This window comes from Apodemus sylvaticus, chromosome 5, assembly GCF_947179515.1.
Source record: "Apodemus sylvaticus chromosome 5, mApoSyl1.1, whole genome shotgun sequence".
Taxonomy (NCBI): domain Eukaryota; kingdom Metazoa; phylum Chordata; class Mammalia; order Rodentia; family Muridae; genus Apodemus; species Apodemus sylvaticus.
The window spans coordinates 148,823,361-148,840,184 of NC_067476.1; the positions used below are offsets into that span (position 1 = coordinate 148,823,361).

Below are 16,824 nucleotides of genomic sequence, written 5' to 3' on the forward strand. Positions count from 1 at the left end.
TGAAAGATTTATGTAACACATTTATGTCTCCCATTTTCTCATTCTGGTACTCCGCTGCAAAAGCTAAGCTAATAAAAGCTGCTATTAATATTTCTTGTTGCCTAGCAACCCGAGAGCGGGAGTAATAGCTTGGGCTAGAAAAATAGATGACCGATAAGGAAAAATTCAATTCTTTTATTATCTCAGGGGAAATGCCCTTTTACTGGAACATTATGATGTACGAGTGTGAAGTTGAACACAAAAGATTTGTGTGTGTGAGTGTGTGTGAGTGTGTGTTTCTATTTTTAATGAACATCATTTTACCTCCCCTTACTCTTTCTGGGCACTTTTGTTTTCCTTTGCACCCCCACCACCCGATCGCTCATGCTTAATTTAGCTACTAGTGTAGTTAAGAATCTGTCAGTGTTTCTTTTTTTAGTTTAAAAATGGTTTTTGCAAAGGTTTACAACTTGGTCATAAAAATTCACTTCCCGTTAGGACCCAGAGCAGTGATAAGCCAGCGTCTGGAGCTAGCGTCTCCACAAATGATCACATTGGTTGAGAGATAAGATTCATGGATTTCTTTTCTCCCCAAGAAGGAAGGACGGTCAGAATGGAATAAAGTATGTTTCTTTCTTTCTTTCTTTTTTCTTTCTCTCTCTCTCTCTCTCTCTCTCTCTCTCTCTCTCTCTCTCTCTTTCTTTCTTTCTTTCTTTTTTTTTTTTTTTGCCTGCATGGAAGTTTTCTTTGGAATCCACGGATGCTAGCTCTTCTGAGAATGGTTTGCCCCAAAGTTTGGGACTGTGTTTAGTGAAGGCAAGGTTGGAGCACAGTCATTTATTGAGCACGATTTGCTGTATAAAGTTTGGCCACATTGCCTCTCCTCATTTGTCTGAGGTAGAAGGGGAGGCTTGGAAAGGCTGAGGGCTCATTAGCTGAGTAAAGTAGCAGGGTGTGCGGTGAGGTCTTCTCACGTGTGGACTTTCTCAAGCGTGAGCACGCCACTGATTTGTTGGGCAGGTCAGTTCTCAGCAGAGGAGGGCTGTCCTGTGGACGGCCTGGTGACTGCGCTCTCAATTCCCACCATTCAGTACACCCCACTCCCAAATCTGTGTCACTTCTTTTTTGTTGTTTGTTTGTTTGTTTGTTTTTGAGACATAGTTTCTCTGTATAGCCCTGGCTGTCCTGGAACTCACTCTGTAGACCAGGCTGGCCTCAGAACTTAGAAATCCACCTGTCTCTGCCTCCCAAGTGCTGGGATTAAAGGTGTGTACTACCACTGCCCTGCGAATGATATATTCTTGCCTTTCCCAATTGCAGACCACAGGGGAGTCTTATGAGCAGAAAGAATTGTGCATAACAGTTCCCAGTTAGAAATGATCTTTGCCACCCAAGGGACATTCAGCAATGTATAGAAAGTGTGTGAGTGGGTATATTTGTGCATGCGTGTGAGTGCAGGTATATGAGTGTGTGTGTATGTGTGTGTATGTGTGGGGGGGCATGCGTGCACATGTGTGTGTGTGTGTGTGTGTGTGTGTGTGTGTGTGTGTGTGTCTGGGCATGCACATGTGCCATGGCATGCAGGTGGCAGTTAGGACATAACTTGCAAGAACTGGCTCTCACTGTCTGCCACATGGTTCCCAGATAGCAAACTTATGCTGCTAGACATGAAAGAATGTATCATTTCTCCACTGCAATAATTTTAAAGATTAAAGTCAACAGAGCAACATAGACAGTGTACCAGGCACCCTGGAAAAGGTGGGGGCAGGCTGTACACATGGAAGGAGCCACTGTCTGATTCTAGGCTACATGGGACAGCCTGAGCTAAGCCTGCATTGTACCTTCTCCAGTACAGGCTTCTGGTAGTGGGGAGCTAGCTATCCCTGTCTGGTCAGCACTGGGTGAGTGGAAAGGGGACTTGATTGCCCAGTGTCGCCTAGCTGGACAAAGAGAGCTGGAACCGGAAGCCAGGCGTCGGAGTCCAAGCTAGCTGCTCTTGGCACCCTTTGTTTGTTTGTTTGTTTGTTGAGACGGGGTTTCTCTGTGTAGCCCTGGCTGTCCTGGAACTCACTCTATAGACCAGGCTGGCCTTGAACTCAGAAATCCACCTGCCTCTGCCTCCCAAGTGCTGGGATTAAAGGCGTGTGCAACCACGCCCGGCTGCCCTTGGCACTCTTTTAGATGGGTTGGGCTGGCTCTTTGTCGCTTTCGGGGTTGTCCCCAAGCCATGAGAGATGTAAAGGCACTCGGGGGTGTTCCCACTCTGAGGTAGGGACACAAGCAGCATCCCTGACTTCAGCTGCCATCTGCTTGACCCTCCCTGTGGCTGGTTCACTTCAGCCTCACAACCCCCATAACAGGCATGAGCTAGTGAGGACCAGTCACCTCCCAGCCAAGAGCAGGCCGCCATAGCCGGCCCTCGGGGCACAGCTCATGAGCATACGGTCCCAAGTTTTGTGGCCTATGGGGCACACAGAACATACTTTGGCCAAGTATCTTCTGAGGAAGTGTCTCCATGTGGACGAGTTAATTTTCTGTAGTTGTGGTCAGCTAATTGGTTTACCACTTACTGTATGCTTGGCCCTGTTATCCTTTCATATTTGATATTTCCTTTAATCTTCTACTCTGGGGAGGAAGTGCTCCCATATACATACACATATACACATACACATACATACACACATATACACATACATGTACACATACATATACACATATACACATACACATATAATGAGATGACAAAGCATAAAGAAAGAAAAGACTTAGCCAAGGCTAGACAGCTATCAAAATGGGATGTCAAGGGTTCTAGGCAACAACCTCTTGGTGAGAGAATGGAGACTAAGTCAAGACTGAGGCCTGCTTTATGTGCTTAGAAGCCTTTCAGGCTCCTATAGTTATGGGGAACATGAGATACTCAGAGCTAGACTTCCCCTGGTACTCCAAGCCCAGCAGTCATGTTAGAGGCCTAGATGAGAGTCTGGAGGACACCTGCTGAGACTTACCGGGCTTTGTGTCCTTGAGAAAGAAAGAATTGGGTGGGGACACAGGTAGGAGTGAGGCCAGAGAGATGGCTCTACTGTTTAGAAAGGGGGAGGGGCTTTCCAAAAAAGCCTGAGTTTGATTGCCAGCACCCACACCAGGCAGCTCACAACTGCTTGTAACTACACTCAGGAAGAGGAGCGTCCATTTTGATCTTCTTGATTCCACCATCACCCTCCCCACACATGACATGCACTCTCACTCACACATAACTAATAAAATAAGGACAAGTATTAAAATAAAAAAAGCAAGTGTGGTGGTGATGCACACCTTAAACCCCAGCACTTAGAAAACAGAGGCAGGGGGATCTCTGTGAGTCCAAAGTCTGTAGCAAGTTTCCAGGACAGACAAAGCTATGCAATGAGACCCAGGCTTAAAACAAACAAACGAACAGCAAAAACAACAAAAAATGAAACAAACGCAAAACTAAACTAAAAATCTAGACCAGGGATGCATGGATTGTGGCAGAAGCAGAGACTTATTAAGAGACTAGTCCTGATTGTGGACGAGGGCCAGAAGGTAGGAACAGTTGGGAACTCAATGGCATTGGGCCAAGACAATCTCGCCCTTTTATGGGTCTTGTCCGTAGTCAGGCCCCGCCCCTGTCATCTGATTGCCTCCTACTCTTCCTGGGCATGCTCTGATCCTCAGGGTAGCCTGGGAAAGGAGAGGTTTCTAGATATTTTATCTGCTGTTATCCTTGTTAATCTCAATGTCCCTTTCTCCCGGCACTCTTCTCCTGCCACAGTGGCAGGGAAGGCTTCCTGGATGTGGTGACTTTAGGACTGGACCTCCTTGGGGACAGAGACAAGACAGCAGCAAACGCTGGAGAAAAACTTGGCCCTGGAGGGATCTCTCTGTTCACTCCCAATTTCCATCCCTCCTGCCAGGACTGTGATGTTTTACGGTTGCTTAGCCGCCCTCTGGAACCGACCCCTCCACCCCCTGCCAGGCTGCTAATCGGAGCTGTGACCCCCTGGCCTTGGTGTGTGCAGAGGCCAGGTGTTTAACAGTCTTCCAGGCAAGAAGCCAAGCTCCACAGCTGAGCGTGAGCTGAGAGAATCCCGAGGAAAGCGCAGCGACATTCGTCAGCCGTAGTTCCGATATTACTGTGTCTAATGGCTCTCTCCTCCGAGCGCATATTGAGTACCATGTTTGGGAAAATGAGGTTTTAATGTACCATCGGCATAGCTGAGAAGCCATCGAGGCCTCCGCAGAGTGTCAGGATCGCATAAAACTTGAGATTTATGGGAGTCGTTCCCCACCCTGCTCCGGCTGGATAATAAAAAGTCTGGCTCACGTGTTCTTTCTCTCAGCTGTGGCTTTGACCATTTAGAACTTCGAGGAGTCTTTATAAAAGACAGCCAGACAGGCAAAACTCATCTAAATAGCAGAGCTCCGGGAGGGAGCTTGGTGCTCCCTGGAAGACCCCGGATGCACATCTCCAGGAGAATCTGCCTGTTGGAGGCTGGGGCATACCAGCAGAGGTGCTGTGGCCAGGCTGTGGTGGTGACGGCAAGTGCCATGCTCTTCATTGGAAACCCAAAGCTCTGCTGTCCCTGCTTTTCCTGGACAGTGATCTTGGGCATGTCTCCCATCCATCCCTTAGCTCTGAGTGAGATAGAATTGATACGTCTGAAACTCCAGCACCTGGGAAGTGGAGGCAGAAGGGTCCAGAGCTGAAGGCCAGCCTGAGCCACATGAGACCCTGTTTGTTTGTTTATCTGTTTGCTTGCTTGCTTAATTAAGGCCAGGAGGTATAGCTCCATGAGCAGAGTGCTAACAGGCACTGGGGTCCTCGGTTCAAGCCCTAACGTGAATAAACTGGGCATGGTGGTACATACCTGTATCCCAGGCACTTTGGAGATAGAGACAGGAAAATCAGAAGTTCAAGGTCATCCTTGGCTCCATAGTGAATTCAAGGCCAGCCTGGGCTATGTGAGACCCGTGTCAAAACAGACAAACAAGCGAGATGGAGCTGCTATTACACCCTCCACGGTGGCAGTGAGAGTCCAGTGGGCTGAAGAATGTTCCCAACTCCTGCCTAGCTTTTACAGTGGAGGCTTGTGGGTGTCTCAAGGTTCGTGGAATGAATAAATGAGTGAATGAATGAATGAATGGATGGATGGATTTGGAAACATCCATAAACGTCAGTGCTGCCTACATCATCACTGAGAAGTAAGCTAGTGACCCTGTTGCCTTTATTGGTTCTGTCTGTATGCCAAAAACAGGTACCAAAGCCAGGGGTCAGGAAACCTGTGCCCACTTCCTGCCCCTGTGGACAGTAAGAGATCACCTATGAGGCAGGTCACTTCCCCACTGGTCACAGTCATTCTTATGCTGAATGGACATTACCTTTGGGACTAAGTGGCCCAAAGGAGTTTGTAAGACACTGTTGTCCCCAGGGCTATAGCTTAGGGTCAAGGGTCAGGAAGAGTTCCAAAGGGCTAGACAGGAGGACTCTAGAGCAGATGCTGTGAGGAGTGGTCACCCAACTACCTGAGCTCAGTCAGTGTTTAGCCTCTCTGGGCCAGTTTCCTCGTGGGATTGCGAGATGTTCTAGGTGGCATCTGGGTCAGGACTGAAGGGTTCTGCCTGGTCCCTCAGGAAACTCTGGGGTATGAATTAGACCACAGCACTTCTGGGGTCTGTGAGTTCCTCTTAATGACAAGCTGGTAGGGGGTGAGCTGGTACAGATTGCCCTCGGCAAGAGATTCCCCCAGGAGTTAGGAATCTAGAGTTGGCTGCAATTTTGTTATATCCACAAGTTAAGACAGAGGCAATCTGATGCCGTCATACTGATTTGTACCGTTCAGACACACAACTTGAACGTCCATCTATTTAAATGCTTCTGTCCTTCCTTGCAGCTTTGGGTGAGTCCCGATATGCCTGTGTGTGTGTGTGTGTGTACAGGCACCTAGCCGAATATCTTTTGACTTGGAGTCTTTACACATGTCCACCGTGTGTCTGTGATGAGGACTTTTCAGTTCTAAGTTTTTCATCTGTCATTAGGAAACCAGTATGGTGGGAAAAGCAAGACTTGATGCCTGCTCTGGGCTTTCCCTGTCCCCTAAGGGTGCTGTACAAGTGGCAGGAGTCTGAGCCTTCAAATGCTCTGTGTGAAGTTTATCTTTGTGTGGCCATCTCAGGTTCCAGCTTCGTAAAACCTGAGCTTTGGAAGCTCCGTGATAAGGTCTCGTTGTCTGCAGGGAAGGCCAGGGTGGGAGCTCCATCCTTTGAGTTTCCAAAGCAGCGAGTATAAGTTCACTTCACAGAGACGATGCCAATCGCAGGAGGGTTTGGCTCACCATGTGATGACTGTGGTTTGCCCTTGGCGTGAGGCTGATCCGCATAGTTTTAGAAACTCCTCATTTTTTTCAGCGTTACTTGTGACATTTGTGGAGATCAATCCAGAGTATATTCACTGCACTTTGAGATGATCAAACAGGGTTCCTTTCTTCAAGTATGGAGCTAATGGAATTGTAGATTCCCAGTATTTACGTGTCCTCCTTTGTACACGTGTGCTTTTGAATATGGCCTAGACCTCATTCAGGATCTTTAACATTTTATAGTAAGATAGGCATGTAGCTAAGAGGAGCAGTGTGTGTGTGTGTGTGTGTGTGTGTGTGTGTGTGTGTGTAGAAACCATTGGTTAACACCAGTCCTTTTGAATTGCTCTCCAACTTTTAAAAAAATATTGTATTTTCATGTATTTTGTGTAAGGAAAGTGCGGTTTGTCTTTTGCTACTTTATAGATTCTTTCTCCCACTCTTCTCCATCCCACCACACTTTTAACCCCTAACACTAAATAGGAAATAAAGGATAGATAAGAAAGGAAAGAGATCCCTTAATCAAATCAGTGGTCGGAAAGTGGGCAGCGTTATCATTAGGTCACTTCCTGCTGATTAGGAGCATGGAGTCCCTTGGGGGCAAGTTTGACATTTGAAGTCAGGATATCCAATTTCTTCTTGTTATTGTTTCTTCTACTACTTAACCTGCAACCAACAACCCACCACATCTCTCTGGGCCCTAGCATACTCTCTTAAAAAGTCCCCAGAATTCCCAACATCACACAATTGCAGAAACTTTCTGCAGGCAGAAAAATCACACACACACACACACACACACACACACACACACACACGAGCATGAGGCAAACCACAGTCAGCTGCTGTGGACAGTCTGAAGCAGTCCCGTATCCCAGATTAAAATCAAACTTATTCTTACAATACTTCTGTATTTTTTACAGATACCAAAATTCCAAAATTGTCACTGCATACGCGTCAGTAGTACAGAAGCATGCAAGTTAGAGGACAGCTTGCAGGAATATGTTTTCTTCTTCTTTCTTGTGGTTTTGGGGATTGAACACGGGTCATCATGCCTGGTGGAAACTGCCTTCACTCTCTGACCCTCCTCACTGGCCCTCCCCCTTATCTGTCTGTCTGTCTGTCTGTCTCACTGAACCCGGAGCTCACTGATTCAGTTAGAATGTCCCCTCCTGTCTTGGCCTCCCTCCAGTATCTGGAGGGGAGGCATGCACCTCAGCTCCTGGTTTTTTCTATGGATGCTGGGGATTGAACTCAGTACCTCAGGTACTTTACCAACTGAGCTATCTCCACAGGCCTAGTTGCTGTTGTTGCTGTTACTGTTATTGCTTTTGTTGTTGTTGTTGTTTTATGGACAGCTTTCTCATACCTTTGTAGTAGGCTTAGACCAGCTTCATGAGACAGTTGATGATGCTAGGATCTTCAGCTACCAGGACTGGTTGTCGGTGGCTTTATCGTTTGCAGCTCTCATTACTGTTACAACCCAGCACTTTCCTAAGATGGTATGTTTCTAATTTCTTCTCTTCCGGAGCTCTCTCCATTACTGGTTCTTCTTTATTTTATTTTATTTTATTTTATTTTATTTTATTTTATTTTAAGAAGTGACCATCAGAATTATGTTTGGATTCTATTATTTTTCTTTGTCTTAATGTAGTCATTCCCCCCTTTATGTTTATTAATAAACCCCCTTCTGCAGCAGTTTAAATTTTTCATTTTCGATCCTCATGTCCTTTGTTCATTTACTTTTATTGTTTATTGTTTAATAATAAAGGTTATGGCAGTACATATTTTTTCTGAATATGGTCTTGGCTGGCTGTACCGTATAAATTTTGCAATGAAGTGTGCTTACGTCTTTTTCTCCTTCCTTCCCTAGACGTAGCTTTGTGGATTTTATTAAAATGCCATGTTTTCATTGTTTTAAAAATTAAAGAAGAAAGAAAATCTATTAAAACCATGCCACTACCCACAAATAATTTATCAACCTAGCCATTTGCTAAGTATCTTTTCAGTCATTTTCAGGCTTTAGACTCGCAGGGAACCAACAAAAGGCAGGCATGCCTTCCTGTATTTTCTGGCCTGTTTTTATCAGAGTCGTCCTGTGACCCACCAGTTCTCTGTGTCCTGTAGGACAGACGTGCCTCCATGTGTGTGATTGTGGATTGTGGATGTCTTAGTCACTGGTCTTCTGCTGTGAAGAGATACCATGACCATGACAACTCTTGTAAAAGAAAACATCTACTGGGGCCTGGGGGGGGGGGTCCTCATGGCCAGAAGCAGACAGGCATGGCACTGGGGCAGTAGGTGAGAGCTTTCCGTGCATAGACAGGAGGGAGAGGGAGACGGAGGAGGAGAGGAGGGGAAGGAAGGGGAGGGGAGGGGAAGGGAGGGGAGGGGAGGGGAGGGGAGGGGAGGGGGAGACAGAGACTGGGCCTGGTATGGGTTTTTGAAACCTCAAAACTCACTTCTAGTGACACACCTCCTACAACAAGATCACACCTCCTAAACCCTCTCAAACAACTCCACTCCCCGGTGACTCAGTAAGTATTTAAATATATGAACCAGTTGGGCAACTAAGCATTCAAAGATATGAGCCAACAGGGGCCCTTTTCATTCAAACCACCACAGTGCCCTCTTTTTAGTAGGGTGCATCGTATTTCACAGTTTGACATTCCCTCGTGAACTTGACTTAAACAAATCTTTGTACATATGTGTGTGTGGGGGGGGGGGATTGTGCCCGTGCCATAGTTCGTGCACAGAGGTTGGAGAACAACCTCAGGTGTCCAACCTTGCCTTCCATCTTGTCGTTTGTCACTGCGGACACCAGGCCAGCTGACCTGCAAGCTCCTGGGGACAGTCTCCTTGGGACAATCTCTTTTCTGCCTTCTATCTTGTCATGAGAGCCCTGAGAGTACAGACATGGGGCTCTGGGGATGGGTCCTTGTGCTTGCACAGTAGGCCCTTGACTTGCTGAGCTGTGTTTCCAGCCTGAAACCTTGACTCTTTGATCTGTTTCTGACTCGTCTCTGTATAAGCTCAAGATGGGCCCCACAGAAGTCATGAAAGCAGCTTTTGAGGCTGAAGTCCTGGAAGAAGGAGGGTCTGGTCTAGAGAAGTCCCTTCCAGTGGGAGTCAAGCTGTACGTTGACCTACACACATGGAGATCTGCAGCGGGGTGAGACCGTGGAGTCTGCCCCATCTTATGCATGGGGTGAGCTGTTCTACCCCATGCCAGCCTGGCCGTAGGCTGGGGATGAGTGACCCCTTGAGATCAGCAGCTCCTGTTGGCTGAGAGGTGTTCTCTAGGGAAGAGGCGACTAGCTGTCACTTCTAGCAGTAGCTGGAGGTAGAGTGCTGAGCTCTTCTGGACACGTCTGCTGCTGCTGCTGCCGCCGCCTCAGGAAGTCCTCACTGGAGCAGTTTGTATCCCAGGAAATATTTGGCAATGATACAGGGTTTTTTTTAAACAATTATATTCACTCTCTCTCTCTGTGTCTCTTTCAGTCTCTCTCTCTCTCTCTCTCTCTCTCTCTCTCTCTCTCTCTCTCTCTCTCTCTCTCTCTCTCTCTTTCTGTGTGTGTGTGTGTGTATGTATATTCCATAGGAGGTCGGAGGACAATGTACACCAGTTACTTCTCTCCTTCCACCACGTGGAACCCAGGGATTGAAGTAAAGACTGCCAGGCTTGGTGGTCAGCGCCTTTACCCCCGAGTCATCTCGCTGGCCCTGTAGATGGTGAATCAGCCCAGAGCCTCGTACTGGCAACACACCGTTCCACCACTAAGCTCTTATCTACATTCTACCCTTTATTTGAGACAGAATCTGACCAAGTCACCCAGGCTAGTCTTGAACTTGCAAAACTCCTACATCATCTTCCTGAGCTCCTGAGGTGATAGATCTGCACTCCCAGGCCTGACTTAGAGATATGGCTTGATTGTCGTAACTGGAGTTGGCAGAGGCCGTGGGTGATGCTAGTGATCTTCCCCACGCTAAGCAAGTGCTCGGCCATCGATCTCTATGACCAGCTCAACTTGTCATTTCCATAAGTGTGGAACTTTGAAGTTCCTTGCAATAGCTGTCTGGCTTTCCTCTTCTCCAGTTCTGCATCCTGTATCCCTTGGTTTTCATTCAAGTCTCTCCCGCAACCGCCTTTGTTTTGGTTTCTCAAGGCTCCGTGTTACCTTTGACACCACTGACTACCTTCTCATCTTTGCCCAAACACTCACTCCATTAGCTCCCAGGACATGCTCTCTGGTTTGGCTCTCCTTCTCTCGTCGCTGTCCGTGGGGTCCACTAGACATACAGGAGGCCCCGGGCTCAGACCGAGGCTTCTCTCTTATCTCCACTTGAGTACATCGTGATCTCAGCAGGAGTTTTGGCTATGAATGTCCTATGTGTGCTGATAACCTCCATGTTTTAGTCCCACATATCTCTCCAAGTGTCTAAATCTCCGTGGCCCAAGGCCTGGCAGTTGGTCTGCCCGTGACCGTCCGTTCTCCCTGCCCCGCCGCGCCCGGTCGCAAGGCTCCCTTCCTGTGCCAGCGTGCGCCTGACTGCAGCCTCTTTGTTCATCTGTTGCCTTTGCCCTCGGCACTCATCCAGGCCGCCTGCTCGCCTGCTCACACACCGCTCTCCCATCTTAGAGGGATGTCCCTCTCAGCTCGAGGCCTTGGTTGGCCACCCTTCCCAAGATCGCCTCCCACCCCACCTCACACTTCTTTCTCATCTTCCTGCCTGATCTTCTTCTGTGGCATTTAGCACTGTTTGGAAGACAGCACACTTAGAGATGGGCTTTGTGTGGCTTTGGTCTTCCTCATGGGAATACAGGACCCTGAGAGCAGGAAGCTGGTCTCTCTTCCTGACTGCCCCAGAGCCCAGTACAGGGGCGCATGCCATAACAGTTTGCCACAAGTCTGAATGGGTGGCAGGCTAGAAGGCAGGCATCTTTTGTAGTCATTGCCAAGTAACTAGTTAGTAAGGTCGGTGGGGAGGACCAGGGAAGCTAAAGTGTCTAGGCATGTCTTCCTATTCGCCACTATGTCATCCGCACCGTTTGATTCTTACACAGCCATCTGAGGTGATCCCACTCCACAGGGAAGGCACCCGAGGAGGCGTCTAGGGTGTCGTGGCTTGGGAGGCCCTAAAGCATGTGACAGGAGCGGGGGAAGGAGGAATAGCTCAGGTTTTGAAGGACCGCAGGTAACCTGTTGCCTGGATGAGCATCATGTAACCTAGCAACATCCGGCCACTGACCATGGATGCTGGGAGCCAGCGACTGCTTCATCCACCTGCTGAGCCTTGTCCCGCAGGCCAGGTCTTCTCCCCAGATAGCCTCTGCTACTTAATTTGTGGCCATTTATTGTGCCTATTTATTTAGGCAGCAGGATTCACCCCAGAACGCTGAGTCCTGCCTGTGCCCGGGATCTACTATGTGACTTGAGGACACTCTTTACCCTCCACAGCTCTGGGCTTCCCTCCGCCCTCTTTGAGGGGTGAAGCAGCTGACCCCCTCCCCTCCCCCCCCTCTCCCCGTAGCCTCCTGTGTCCTATGACTCCCTCCCTCCTGCCTCCCCCACTTCCACTCTTCAGACAGAGCTTAACCAGGCAGTGCACTCTTCTTTCCTCGAGAGTTCATAAAAACACGCAAACACAGGCGACGATACAAAATATTGAGCGTCGAGGCAGTAAAACACGGCACTGTGTGTTGTGTCGATTGAATATTCATGAGCTGACTGTTTAAATTACAGTTCACAACTGTTGCCGGGGCCTGATGAATAATTTAAGCAAGGGTGGCCAAAGAGATTTCAACACTGCATTAGCAGACTGCTTGGGATCAGCCACAGAGAATTTATAATTAGCTCAGAATACCCGGTAATAAATTCTTTGGAAAGATGGTTTTAATTAGCGCACGTGCTAATTTAGAACGTAGCCTGTTTGGTGTGAAGGTGGAGGGGGAGATGACTCTGGCCTTTCCCTGGGCTTCCCTGTCATGTTAGGGTCTCACCTCTGCCAGGGAGCACTGAGTGGGGCAGAGCCCACCGTGAGCCCACCCTGAGCCCACCACTGAGCTCTGAAGACCCACCCCTTGATTCTCTCCTGCTCCGGTATCCTGCATCCTGGCTCAGACATCGCTATCAGGGACCAGCAGGTGCAGCTGCCTTTAAACTGGTCTTCTGCCTGGGTATCTCCTGTTCCCCGTTCATGCTCCTGGGGTAGGCAGTGGAACCTTCCTAAGTACAGATATGGCTCCATCTCTGCCCTTAATCCAGGGACATGACGTCAGAGGATGCTGCTGGCTGATGTGGGGCAGTGGCTAGGAACGCAGGCTGAGTGGAGTGTGACTGACGGAGAGAGCCACATAGGTAATGTCGAGGAGCACATGTTCCCTGAGGGATTACCAGGGAGGAGCAAAATCCAGCTGCGACGTCCCCATAGCTGAGCATGCATCCACTCAAATGAAGGTGTGGTGACACGTGTGACAAAGTCCCTGAAAGGCATGACAGGGTGCGTGAGGGGAATCACGGAGCCCAGACTTAGGTAGAAGAGTCAGGGCCTCCCGGGGGCAAGAACATTAGAGCTGAGCTTTAAAAAACTAAGGAGGAATCTGGAGAGATGGCTCAGCAGTTAGGAGCAATGGCTCCCCTTCCGGAGGACTGGAGTTCAATCCCCGGCACCCACGTGGTGACTCACAACCATCGGTAGCTCTAGTCTTTGGAGATCCAACACCCTATTCTGCGCCCTCTTCTGGCCTCTGTTGGCATTGCATGAGTATGGTACACAAACATGCAGACAAAACTTACCCATTTGTGCAAAATAATAAAATAACTTTAAAAGTTTTTTCAGGTTTTTTTTTTTTTTGAGATAAGGCTTCCCTGGGTAGCCTTGGCTGTCCTGTAACTTGCTCAATTCAGACCAGCCAGGCTGGTCTTGAACTCAGAGATCCTCCTGCCTCTACCTCCTGAGTACTGTATACAAACTCTCAAGTTTAGAAACATGTAAAAATCTCATGTAGACAGGTCATTTTTTATTATCAGTACCCACTACCACCACTCGTGGCAAAGGACAGCTGGTTCTTCTTCCTCAGATCATCCGTGCCCATCAAATCTGCCCCTGGAGCCTCTTGACCCCACCTCTCATTTATTAAGCTGAGCACAGGAGGCCCCTGAGCTGTTCTTAGCTCCTCCCAGGATTCCCTGTTCCTCAGTGATCTGCCCCCTTTGACTCCTCCAGCTTTATTTCCCACTGTGACTCCAGAGAGCAAGAGTAAGAGAGAGCCCTCAGCACCTGTGTCTCTTGAAATGTCTCTGAACATCAATCAACACACACACACACACACACACACACACACACATCTTCTACGATCACAGTAGTTCTGACATGGCTACTCATTGACTGTTCAACAGTTCCCTCCCATTTTTCAAAGACACAGAAAGATAAGTCACGAAGATTAATCAAAGCAAGACAGGTGGCTCTGCTGGCTTCCTGTGGTGTAAAGAGAGGAGCCGTACCTTGTGGACAATGTTGTAACCAGGGGCGAGGAGACACGGTCAGGCCGGCCAACCCACACCAGCAGCCCCTTCTGCTCTCCATAATGAGAAAAGCTGATGTAAGGCTCAGACTCACTAGGTACAAGCCAGCTCCTGCCTCAGACAGACTACACACAGGGAACAGCGGACCTCGTATGCCTGGGGGAGGTACCTTGCCATCTGCCTAAGCCTCAGCAGCTCTGGGGCTGGGGTCATTAAAGGGGCTGCCCGAGGGTGCAGTTTTGAGTCAAGGTCACGGTGCCACTGCCCACTTCCCTATAGTAGCCGGTCAGACTTTGACACCTTCCAGAAGCCCCAGACCAGCCTCGTGGACCGCGTTGGCTGTGGTCACATCCTTATTCCATTCACTTTGGCTTCTGCTTTCCCACAGCAATCAAACCACCCTGGTTAGAGACCCTGGCAGCCTCTGGTGTGTCAAATCCATCGCTATGTGCTATGTGCCTGACAGACTGGCTAGCCACTCCCTTCTTCCAGAAACTTCCTTTTCTGTTCCTCTGTGTGGCTCGTTGCTACCCACATGTGCCCCCTTGTATGTCTCCTCTCTTGTGTCTCTCCCGGCTGACTGACTCTCTAACCCACCCCTTCTAGCAGAGTCTGCGAAAGTCAGTTCAACTCACCCCACCACTGTTGCCTGCTCTTAGCAGCCAACCTGGTCTACTGGACACCTGCAGTTCCTCAGGACTCAGGCGTGACATTCAGGGCTCACTAGTCCTACCCTGCCTGGCCCTCGAGCTCTTCCTTACCCCAACCCCGCTCCTCCCTCCCACTGTCCACTACTCAGTGCAGGGCCCTGTTGGGCTACTAGTCTGGCTTGGGCGCTCTGCCTTACTACCTTTTGGGTGAGTGTGGAGCAGGGTGTGGAGTTGACTCCAGGAGGCCAGTGTCACTGTGCTTGTCACCCTAACTCCCCGGGCTCCACACAGTGCCTGTTACAGATCAAATGATACGTCCAGACATGATGCTGTCCTACATGCAGCAGTGGGTGTGGGACAAGCACTTGGGGGGGGGGGGGTGACAGATATGAGAAGACATAGAAAACCAGGACGCTCCTCAGGCTCCTACCTCTAGAACACATGCCTGGCTTTCACTTGTCACATGAACACATGTCTTCACACCCTACTGGGTGCTGGCCGGTATTCGGGGATCAAAGCGAAGGTCTAAACTGGGTGTAGTTTACATGAGGGTGACAAATAACCGAATAAATATTCCACACACTGTTAGCAGGTGCTTTGGAGAGAAGACAGCAGCAGGCTAAGGGGTTGGGAGTTTCTGTCCGCTCTCCAGGGTACACTGGGGACACAGGTTGTAGCACAAGGTTGCTTGGCCAGGAAAAGCCTCCTGGGGAACTTGAGGCTTGAACCAGGCCTCCCAGTTGGAGGAAGAAAGCAGGGTGAGAACTCCTCTCCGCGGGGAAGAGCACTGCAGACTGAGGCTCCTTAACAGGCTGTCCACAGCCAGCGTGAGTGACTTTGGAAGTGGCCGCTCTGTATTCTGAGCTTTCCTGTTGCTTTAGCTTGTAGTCCAGTTATAACAACCAAAAAAAAAAAGTCAACAAATCCCCCCAGGGCACAAAAATGCACTCCTTTCTACACTGCTCCAGAAGCAAGAGCCCACTTGAATATTCAAGGGACAGTAATGAAGAGGGCAGGGTAAAAGGAGGGGGGGGCAGAGAGTAAGGAGGGAGGCCAGAGAGGTACCAGGCTTTGGGGGTTAAGGCAGTGGTGGGGACTGTAGCTTAGGCAGGACTTTGGATCTTGGTTTCGGATCAAGTAGAGAGCTAGTTTGGGCTCCATAAGGAGGCCCGAAACCCAAAGATGGAAGCCAAGGGCCAGGCAGGCCCCCATTACAACCTCAACAGAAACCTCTCATCCCCAGCGGAGCCTGCCAAGCAGCTCAGCTGCCTGTTTGCAAACCTTTCTTCAAAGACAAAAACAGCCCTGAAGGGGACAAATGGCTTGCGATTCACAACCTCCCTGCTGGGCCTTCATATTCATAACAAGATGATCAGTCTAACTGGGAATGGGCTGTTGCTTTAAAGGATAAATTAGTGAGACTCTTAACTCAATAATTAAAACTATGATGGCGCTTGGCCTGCAGGGATAATGTACTATTATTATAGTCGTTTGTTTCAATTAAATGCTTGCTGGTTTTACAATAGCAGCTGGGCACCTGTGCTCTGGAGTAATAACTCTGAACAAGACATCTACATTTCAGGAGGAATTTGTCAGCCTGCAAAGGATCTCCCGCCAAGCATGAAAGTTTATTAGAAATACTTGCCAACGAGGCTTGCCAGCAAGGGGCAGGCAGCACTGGGGGAAGCTTGCTATTGGCTCGCTCTCTCTCTCTCTCTCTCTCTCTCTCTCTCTCTCTGGCGCAAGGTGTGTGTGTGTGTGTGTGTGTGTGTTTGAAAGGGGGCTAGTTTTCAAACATTTGGCTCCTTAAGCCAATAGATACTTCAAACAGCAGAATGGTGAAAGGTGATGTTGGTGACTTAAGACTAATTGTGACATCCCATAGCAGTGATTCCAAGGATGACAGGCTAAAAGGCTGACCCACCCCAATATATCAACATCAAAGCATGCTGGGTATCCATGAGTATGTCACTTACACAGCACGAGTGTCCTCTTAGATGCGGTTAAGCAGATGAGACCTTGGCTGGCAGGGGGCTGTGGGCAGTCAGACCGTCCTGGTAACAGACCCATCAAGGAGACACGATCTTTAAACCCCACCCGGCATTATATAAACACCCACAAAAAGGGATGTAGCCACGGGATGGGGCAGCCATCAGCAAAGGCAGTTCTTAGAGATGAGTATGAACCGGCTGTTAGAAGCCAGCATGCCCAGCAACAGGGAAACAGAGTGCCAAGGTTCCGAAGTAGCCTTGGCCACGTGCCAGAGCACTCCCTACCAGGACCACCCACGGTCGATTTCCA

The 16,824-nt window shown here is 49.1% G+C and overlaps 1 protein-coding gene across 5 annotated transcripts in view; it reads left to right on the forward strand.

The window, feature by feature from the left end:
• Positions 1–16,824, forward strand: part of Tox2 (TOX high mobility group box family member 2) — a 120,063-nt gene that overhangs the window by 82,237 nt on the left and 21,002 nt on the right. The window lies entirely within an intron of this gene.